This window comes from Gossypium arboreum, chromosome 1 (genome assembly GCF_025698485.1).
Source record: "Gossypium arboreum isolate Shixiya-1 chromosome 1, ASM2569848v2, whole genome shotgun sequence".
NCBI lineage: Eukaryota > Viridiplantae > Streptophyta > Magnoliopsida > Malvales > Malvaceae > Gossypium > Gossypium arboreum.
Window position 1 is genome coordinate 21,389,266 of NC_069070.1, and position 9,820 is coordinate 21,399,085.

At 35.0% G+C, this 9,820-nt stretch overlaps 1 non-coding gene across 1 annotated transcript; it reads right to left on the reverse strand.

Annotated features, from left to right (window-relative positions):
• Positions 1 to 7,766: 7,766 nt before the first annotated feature.
• LOC128281858 (small nucleolar RNA R71) lies at positions 7,767 to 7,873 on the reverse strand. The gene has a single exon (XR_008272136.1). It is a non-coding gene; the product is annotated as a small nucleolar RNA R71 (small nucleolar RNA).
• Between the last annotated feature and the right edge of the window lie 1,947 nt (positions 7,874 to 9,820).

The window sequence follows — 9,820 nt, forward strand, 5'->3', positions numbered from 1 at the left end:
CTAATTGGCTTGACTAAAAATTCTAGAAAAAAATCTATAGATGGACATATGAGTCTAGTTTCAGGGAAAAATTACGAAACTGATTTTCGAGTTTTGAAACTCAAGATATGATTTTTAAGACGACAGTGATGCAGTAACCAGCTTGTCTGGAAATTTTTTTTATGGACTGTGAAAACTATTAAGTTAAGTCTGTGTGCACCTTGTGTTCGACTCCGGTAACGGACTCGGGTACGGGGTGTTACATCCAACATTACGAGATTGTCTCCCTCTAATTGTAGTATTACTTGGTCTCGTGTTCTGAGCATTATCTTTTTCATCTAGCCTAGGGCAATTTTTAATAAAGTGATCTCTTGAACCACAACTGTAAGTGGTTCTATTATTATATTTCACCCAACAATCTCCAAACTGTCTTCTTCCACGCTATTAACACTCGGGTTTAACATCTTTTACATTACCAACAGTCGATATCGATGTGACTTGAGCTTTAGGGTTAGTGTATTGCTTTCCATGATCTCTATTCTGATATCCAACTAAAGCTACCGATTGGTTAAAATAGTCTCTAGATTTTTCGACGAAGAATGATAAGATTTACTCATCAATCTCTTCCTCGAATCTCTTGCCTTTGAATCAACCTTTCTCTTTTCTTTGCTAAGATCCTCGGCTTGACAAGCCCTGTCAACCAGTGCTACAAATTCTTTCAATTCAAGTATCCCAACTAATAGCTTTATATCTTTATTCAACCCATTAACAAATCGTTTACACATGATCTCTTCAGTGGAAACATATTCCAAAGCATACTTGCTCAAATGTACAAAATTCTCTTTCATATTCTGTCACAGTCATTCGACCCTGCTTCAACTCTCGAAACTCTTTATGTTTCTAATCGAGAAATTTTTGACTTATGTACTTTTTCCAGAACTCAGTCTGAAAGAATTCCCAAGTAACCCATTCTCTAGGAACCACTGATGTCAATGATTTCCACCAATGATATGCATTATCTCTAAGCAAAGATACTACACATTTAATACATTCTCCAGGAGTACAGGACAATTCCTCAAATACTCTAATCATATTCTCAAGCCAAAACTCAGCTTTCTCAGCATCATCATCAACTGAAACTCCTCAGCCCTGTGTTTTCGAATCTTATCAACAGGTGGCTTACTCAATCGGATTGGATCTATCACTTGCGGCACAACTGGAACATGTTGAGGAACATATGGGGGTGGAGGCTGTTGAGCAGCTGGATTCGTTCGAACGAATTCCATGAACTACTTACTCATCATTTTAAAGAAGACTTGCTTTGCCTCTCCCTCATGACTACTAGTCATAGGTCTAGAATCAAGCTGCACTGCCCCTTAAGCGGGAGCGGGTGCATTACTTTTGACGTTGTCAGCTACGGCTCTTTCGAGATCCATTTGCTATATAAAAACACATTTCAACTGTCAAGAATCATCAAACAATCGCAGTTTATATATATGACATGTATAGCTAGACTCTTACACGCTGCGATAGTCCTAAAATCGACTAAGTCGTAGCTCTGATACCAATTAAATATAACACCCCTAACTCGTATCCGTCACCGAAATAGGATTACAAGGAATTACCAGACAATATAACATTTATCAATTATTCAATATCGCATATCACTCATTCACATACACAAAGTCCATTAAATAGGTCTATGAGACTTTAAAACATGCTTGAGTGGTTCGGGACTAAACTGATCACATATAAAAATTTCTGAACATTTAGAAAAAATTTCATGAAATCATAGGTCACACACCCGTGTAAATAGGACGTGTGCCTCACACGACCAACAAACACGCTCGTGGCATAGGCCGTGTGAAAACAGGGCATACATACTTACTTGCACCACATGGCTGATGACACACCCGTATGTCAGGTTGTGTGAAAGCTGTAGGGTATATTGCCTTAATTCGAAAAGGTACCCCAAGGGACACATGACCGTCTAACATAACCGTGTATCGTACATGGCTGAGACACATGCCCGTGTCTCTACCCATGTGGACAAAAAGATAGGCCATTTGCAAAGCCAATTTGTCACCCTTCACACATGCAGACATAGCAACCAATTTGAAACCATTTCCATATACTTATAGGCAGCCTAAAAAAATATCAATTCACACACATATCATACCATCTATCATCAACCATTTTAACTACTCAATATCACATTCAAAACATACCAAATCATTATGCTAAAATCTTCACAACTTGCATAACTTATAAATGCATTTCATCATCATCTTATCACCTATTTCATGCCACAAGACTTACCATTTCAATGTCCCATAATCAAGTCACAACATACCATTATTCCAACCTTAATACTCCTATTTACAACTAATTAAAAGAACATCCTTATAGCCTTACCAAACAAACCAACATATAAGGCATTATATACATCACATAAATAATTTATCAAACACATAACTTAAGCCAACTTAAATGGCCAAATTCACACCAACATTTACAAGTCAAATCTCATGGCTATAATCAAGTCTCAAAACATACCAAAACATACCACAATGACACTAGCCTATACATGCCATATACTATATATACAAAGTTCCAATAGTACTAACGAGATGATCGATAGTGTGATGACGTTTCCCAACGATCCCCAAGTCCAAGTTAGATTTGTTACTCTATAAAACATAAACAAATAACACATACAGTAAGCTTCATAGCCTAGTAAGTTCGTACTAAAAATACTCAACAATTCATAATATACAAATCATCAATTAATAAATACTTAGTAAGTTTCATATCACCATTCAATTCTAATCCATGACCATTTATCATGTACTTAAAAATCCCTCAAGCTTCATAAACATAGTATCAACTATCACATAGGTTTCATACGTACCTGTACCTTCCAGTATTTATTTATCTCATTTTCACCTCTTTGTTTAATACGTTAACCATCCCAAAGTCTTTCAATATTTAATGAACTTGCACACTTAGTGCAATAAAGATTAGCCAAAGCCTTAACAATATCGCACACTTAGTGCCATCACATTAAACCGAAGCTATCTTGGTATCACACACTTAGTTCCACATATAACCGAAGCTATTCCAATTCACACACTAAGTGCTTTATATAGCCGAAGCTATCTAGAAATGCACACTACGTGCCAAACATAGTGGATTTGTCGTCGTACACAATCGTAGCAACATATATACACTTTATGCAATATTAAATCATTAAAACATTATTGTCACAATTTTTATCACGTACGAACTTACCTCGGACCTAAAAACGACGAAACTAGTCGATTAGTTGAGTACTTTGTATTTGCCCCAATCTAAGTCTGATTTCCTCTTTTCTTGATCTATATACAATCAAATTTATCTCTTTTATTCATCAACACATTCAATTTAGTCCACAAGCAGATATTTGGTAATTTTTGCACTTTAACCCCTAAAGTTTCACATTTCTTACAATTTATTCCTTATTTCAAAAATACACAAATTTCATACAATTAAATTCAATTACATGCTAGCTGAATTTCCTAGGGACCTCTAACAGCCCAAAAATTTTATTTATTTAGCAATTTAACCCCTCAATTTACATTTTTCTCAATTTAAACCCTAATATGCATTTTTACTCAAAATCACTTTACAGAACATGTATATTAAGACCAAGCTTTCATAATTCACCATCAAACATCATAAAACACATGAATTCATCAATGGAAACTTCGAAAATCATCAACCAATTCAAAAATTAAGGCATGGGCTTGCTAGTACTCAAAGCAACGATCATAAAAACATTAAAATCAATAAAAACTGAGCAAAGGACATACCTCAATCTAGCTATCAAAGTTCTGAATGCATGAAAGCTTCCTATCCCTTGTTTTCTTTCTATTTTCAGTTGAAAAGATGAATGAATGAAGGAATCATCTTTTATTTTGGTTTTGTTTAATTAAACTTAATTTTACAATTACAAAAGTAACCTTTATTAATACATTAATAAAACACATAATGGTTGGCCATTTAGGACAAATTCCACTAACTATAGTCTAATTACATCATAAGGACCTCTTATTTAATAAGCCATGGCAATTAGAAACCTTTATCCAATAGAATGTAACTTTTTCCTTTTATGTGATTTAGTCCTTTTCTCAAATTAACCACTTAAACAATAAAATTAGCTCACGAAAGTTTCACACATACATACTCACATGCTATTAACACCAAAAATAATATTAAAATAAATTTTCAACCTCGAATTTGTGGTCCCAAAACCACTATTCTGATTTAACTAAAACCGGGCTGTTACACTATTAGTCTAGTTATTTTCCATAATTTATTATGATAAATTAAGCTCTTTTCACTACTTAAGGAGCTTGAATTCAAGTGCTTTTTATGTTATTTTTATTTATTTTGAGAAATATTCAAATTTTAGTTTAGATTGAATAAATTGAGCTTCTTTGATGTTTTATGGCCCTTTAGGCCAATTCGGGCCTAAGGCGGGACTAACAAGTTAGTTGAGTATGCAGGACAACAACCTAAGCCAATGAGTTAGTGGTTTGACCTGAATGTCACGCTATTGGAAGCAGCTTCAACACTTAGCCAAATTTCCAACCAAAATCCACGAGGCAAGCTACTGGACACAATGTCACGACACTAAGATAGCATAGTCATGACATTCACTCCAATCCCAAAGATGAAGTATTTTCCCCACAAAGTTGTGGCATTGACTCGACCAACCAAAAATACTACAAGGGTGTTTTCGTTCGCCCAACCTTATTTAACTTGTAAATGAGTTTGTAATTGACCTAATTATGTTATAATACACTAATACTATAAATATTAGCTCAAAACATCAATTTAGGGAGTTCGTTTTACGGTTTTAGTTTGTATTTTAGTTAGATTTTAGATTTTTCTTAGTTCTTATTCAATTACTTTTCAGTTTTTAATAGAATTCTTTCCAATCTTATTTTTTATTTTATTTTATTTTATTTTTGTTTACGCTTCAAACCAAATCGATAATCAACATTTTTAACTTAGTCGTTTCATCCATTGCAACTCTTGGATTCATTGGACTCTTAAGAATTTCTTACCATCTCTTTTATTTTTCTTTCTTTGAATGTTTGATACTTGGGTAGGATCAATTACATCTAGAATGGCTGGTAATTAAAACCCGAGGAAGGTTGATTGACCAAAGTAGGCATAGTTATCTTAGAGTTAGGGTTCATAAATCAAGTAATTTGATTAGGTTAACTTTGCTTAAACACTAGACGACTCTGGAAAGTAGTTTAGGTAGATGAGATCGAAATAGTATTCTACTTATAACCAGTTCAACTTAGCCTAGTTTAGTTCCATCAAGTCAAAAGATAAGTGGAATAAGTTGATTAATTAATTTAGTTTAGGTCGAAAGGTATTAATTAGGTTAGTTTTTAATTAATGCTAAGCATCATAACTCTATGTTAATCACAACCATGAGTGTTAATCTTCCTTCTACTTGTTAAATTTGATTACTAATTTGGAATTTTGTTGTTTATGCACTTTAATTCTTGTCACTTCAAAATATTAATTTTATTTTTAGCCATACTATGATAAGTAGACTAGGAGCTATCTAGACCTAATTTAGCATGTCAGGGTTTACTATTAATTTAGTTTAAGTAGACTTCTCTTGGGTATGATCCTCGGAATACTTCCAAAGTGTTTCATTGTATAAGTAACTATATTAGAATTTGACTTGTAAACTTGCAGACATCGCACATCATTCCATATTTAATTTCATATTTTTATGCCTTGGTGCATGCATGTCAAAGCACGATCAAGTTGTTGGTACCATTTTCACAGAGATTTTAGTCTTAAATAGAATTATTACTGAATTGTTAGATGCTAGTAGGATAAGTAGTGAAGTTGAAAATTATAGATACAATAATTAATTTGTTCTATTTTTACAATTTGTTTTTATTTTTTATTAACGTAGCTATTTTGATTTTTAGTGTATGACTCGAAGCAGGATTAACCTGATCAAGACAAACCCTAAACCTAAGAGAACTTTAAGACGAGAAACGAGAAATCTAATTTTGAGAGAATATCCACCAATTTTTTATCCCCCGTTTGAGAACCCACTATTTGAAGAATAACCAAAGCAAGTACCACGACCAAAGGAATCGATACAACATATTGATGAACCAATGGCAGAACACAATTGCACGTTTCGTGACTACGCAATGCCCAAGTTGGATGTTGTGTGAGGCAGCATCGACAAACCGATCGTAAACACAAATAACCTTGAGATCAAGATGACTATCATACAAATGACTTAGAGTAACTTACAATTTTGGGGCTTATTGAATAAGGACCTGGATTAACATCTTAAATGCTTTCTTCATTTATGTTATACATTTAAATTCAATGGGGTCATTGATGATGCTATTCATCTTCGATTGTTACCCTTTTCTTTGTGTGATCATTCTAAGAGTAGATCTAGCATAATTAAGCGGAGTTGATTGCATGCCTAGACAGAGGGTGACATAATTTTGCCGGATTAGGGTGAAACCTAATAAAGGAATCCATAGATCAAGTTAATGCAACACTAGGGGTTTTAATTAGAAAGAGATTTCAATTAATCAACCTAGGGTTAGATGTTGTTAGTATTGAGAGAGATAATAATATAACTTAGGGATTTCTACGGATCAAGTCAAGTGAATAAATCGTCTAATTCAGAGTCAATAACAAGTGAAGTCCAGGTGGATTTTTCCCTTAGGTATTGTCCAAATCATTTAGTTTTCCTAAAAGTTATTTCCCCAATTTACTTTCTGTGCATTATTAGTTTAGGAATTAGTTTAGATAAAACAAGTCCCTCTATTCTTAGGCTAGATAATAAAAAGAAAGTTAATACTAGTACTTTTGGTTTCTTTGGGTTCGACATCCCAGTCTTTCCATAAGTTATACTACTGTTCGATAAGGTGCGCTTGCCTTTGTCTTGATAATAGTTAGTTTTCAAGAACGAACATTCATAATTATAAATCTTATCACGATTTACATCACATCAAGTTTTTGGAGCCGTTGCCAGGGAACTAAGATATTAAGAACACTTAATTTTTATTACTTTAGCCATTTACTTTATTGCAATTTAAAATTTATTTTGATTTTTGTTACTAAATTTTCTTTTTCCTTCTGGCAGGTTTTTATAGTTTATGACTAGAAGAAACCCATCAGGACCATTACTTTTTGATAGTGAGATCGATCGTATAGCTCGCAGAAACCAAAGAGAAATAAGGCGAAGCCTAAGATACATAGAGAAAGAGCAAGAGGACGATATTTCCACCACAACTGAGGAGATGGCTAAAAATCAGGAAATCCCGCTATCTCCTGCAATTGCTGCTAATCCAATAAATCAGAATCCTGCTCCACACACTATGTATGATTATGCTAAACCTACTTTAATAGGAACTGAGTCAAATATAGTTAGGCCTGCTGCCGCTACAAATAATTTTGAACTGAAACCTAACACAATTCAAATGACCTAACAGTTTGTTCAGTTTGATGTTTTGTAGGACGAGGACCCAAACACTTATTTGACAAGTTTCTTAGAGTTTTGTGACACTTTTAAGATCAATGGCATTTTTTATTATGCCATTTTCCTTCGATTGTTTCCCTTTTTCTTGAGGAACAAAGCTAAACAGTGGTTGAACTTGTTACCACGAGGGTCAATCACTACTTGGGAACAAATGATTGAAAAATTCTTACTTAAATATTTTCTACCGGCTAAAACGGCTAAGTTGAGGAATGACATCTCTTCTTTTGTGCAGATGGATCTCAAAACACTTTATGATGCATGGGAGAGATACAAGGATCTTTTAAGAAGGTGCCCTCACCATGGATTATCGCTCTGGCTATAGGTTCAAACTTTTCACAATGGCCTGAATCCTTAAACTAGACAAATGATTGATGCAGCTGCTGCTGGGACTATCAATAACAAAACACCTGAAGTGGCTTATGAATTTATAGAAGAGATGTCACTAAATAATTATCAGTGGCAAGTCATAAGGACAAAGCCAACAAAAGCAGCCGGTGTTTTCAACCTCGATGCGGTTACTATGCTATCTAACCAGGTAGAACTTTTAAATAAAAAGATTGATGGTTTATGTGGTTCTACTCAGGTACATCCCGTGATAAGGTGCGATTCTAATGGAGGAGGAGTACACATAGAATATCAATCCTTCAACCCTAACATCGAGGAGGAACAAGGCCAATATATGGGTAATAATAATTCTAGATCTCAAAATAACCCATATGGTAACAAATATAATGTAGGTTGGAGGAACCATCCGAACTCCTCGTGGGGTAGTCAAGGGAATCACAGCCCACAACATCCTCCGGGTTTTCAACATCCACCTTACCAATAGGAAAAGAAGCTGAACCTTAAGGAGATGCTAACAAAGTTTATCTCGGTGTTAGAAACTCACTTTCAGAATACCGAAACAACACTTAAGAATCAACAAGCATCGATCCAAGGGCTCAAAACTCAAATAGGACAGCTCGCTAAACTAATTTCTGAACGACCACAAGGTAGCCTACCGAGTAACACTGAATTTAACCCAATGGAACAACTCAACGCGATTACCGTTTAAGAGAAGGAAGAGTTAGTTGAACCTGAACCAGAACCGAGGCATAGAATTGTGGTAAGTAAAGGTAAAGGTGAGGTAGTCCACAATGGTCAAAAACCGGTAAGTAAAGAGTATCAACCACGGGTGCCATACCCCAATGCGACAAGGAAAGACTGCACAGATGAACAATTTGGTAAATTCCTTAAGCTATTAAAAAAATTGCGTATTAACTTACCATTTATTAAAGCTCTTTCGCAGATGCCAAACGCAGTTAAATTTTTAAAGGAGCTTTTAGTAAATAAGCAGAAGTTGGATGAGGTGTCGTATGTGGAGATGAATGCAATTTGCTCAGCCATTCTACAAAATAAGCCGGCTAACAAATTGAGAGATCCAGGGAGTTACGATTCCTTGTTTAATTGGTAGCTTGCTTTGGCTGATTTAGGGGCTAGTATTAATGTCTTGCCCGAAAAAATGTTTAAACAACTAGGTCTTGGGAAACCCAAACAAACTAGGGGCATTATTGAAGATGTACTCGTTAAAATTGACAAATTTATATACCCAATTGATTTTGTTATTCTAGACATAGAAGAGGATAGTGACGTGCCTTTAATTTTAGGAAGGCCTTTTTTAGCAACTGCTAGAACTATAATTGATGTTGGTACAGGTGAACTCACACTTCGTGTGGGTGATGAAACAATCACTCTTCAAGCTCGAAATTCTACTAATACTGATCATGTGGTGCAACCTTCTTTGCAGGAAATACGTTCGAAAAACATACATTAGCCTTGTTCTAGTAACAACAAAGAACCCACCTATGAAGAACAAAGGCTACAAATCAAGGAACTAAATGAATGGCAGACAAAGAAACTGAGAGCACACGATAAACCAAAACCACGCCATGACGAGCTCAATGTTTTACCAAATCAACTTAAGGTTGGAGACACAGTACTACTAGATGTAGCAGACCCTCGTATTGCCACTTCTTAACCTAATGGAGCAATCCCTCTTACAGTACTCAGCATTTTTCTATATAAGACAGTCAAGGTAATTCGTCCTAAATTTGACACCTTTAAGGTAAATCGTACTCGTCTTATACCTTATTTTTGGTTTGATAGTAGGAATGAGAAGTGTAAACTCCTCGCACCACCATGACCATGCAACAGAGAGGTAAGTCGAGCTTAGACTCTAAATAAGTGCTTCTCGGGAGGCAACCCGAGCACTGA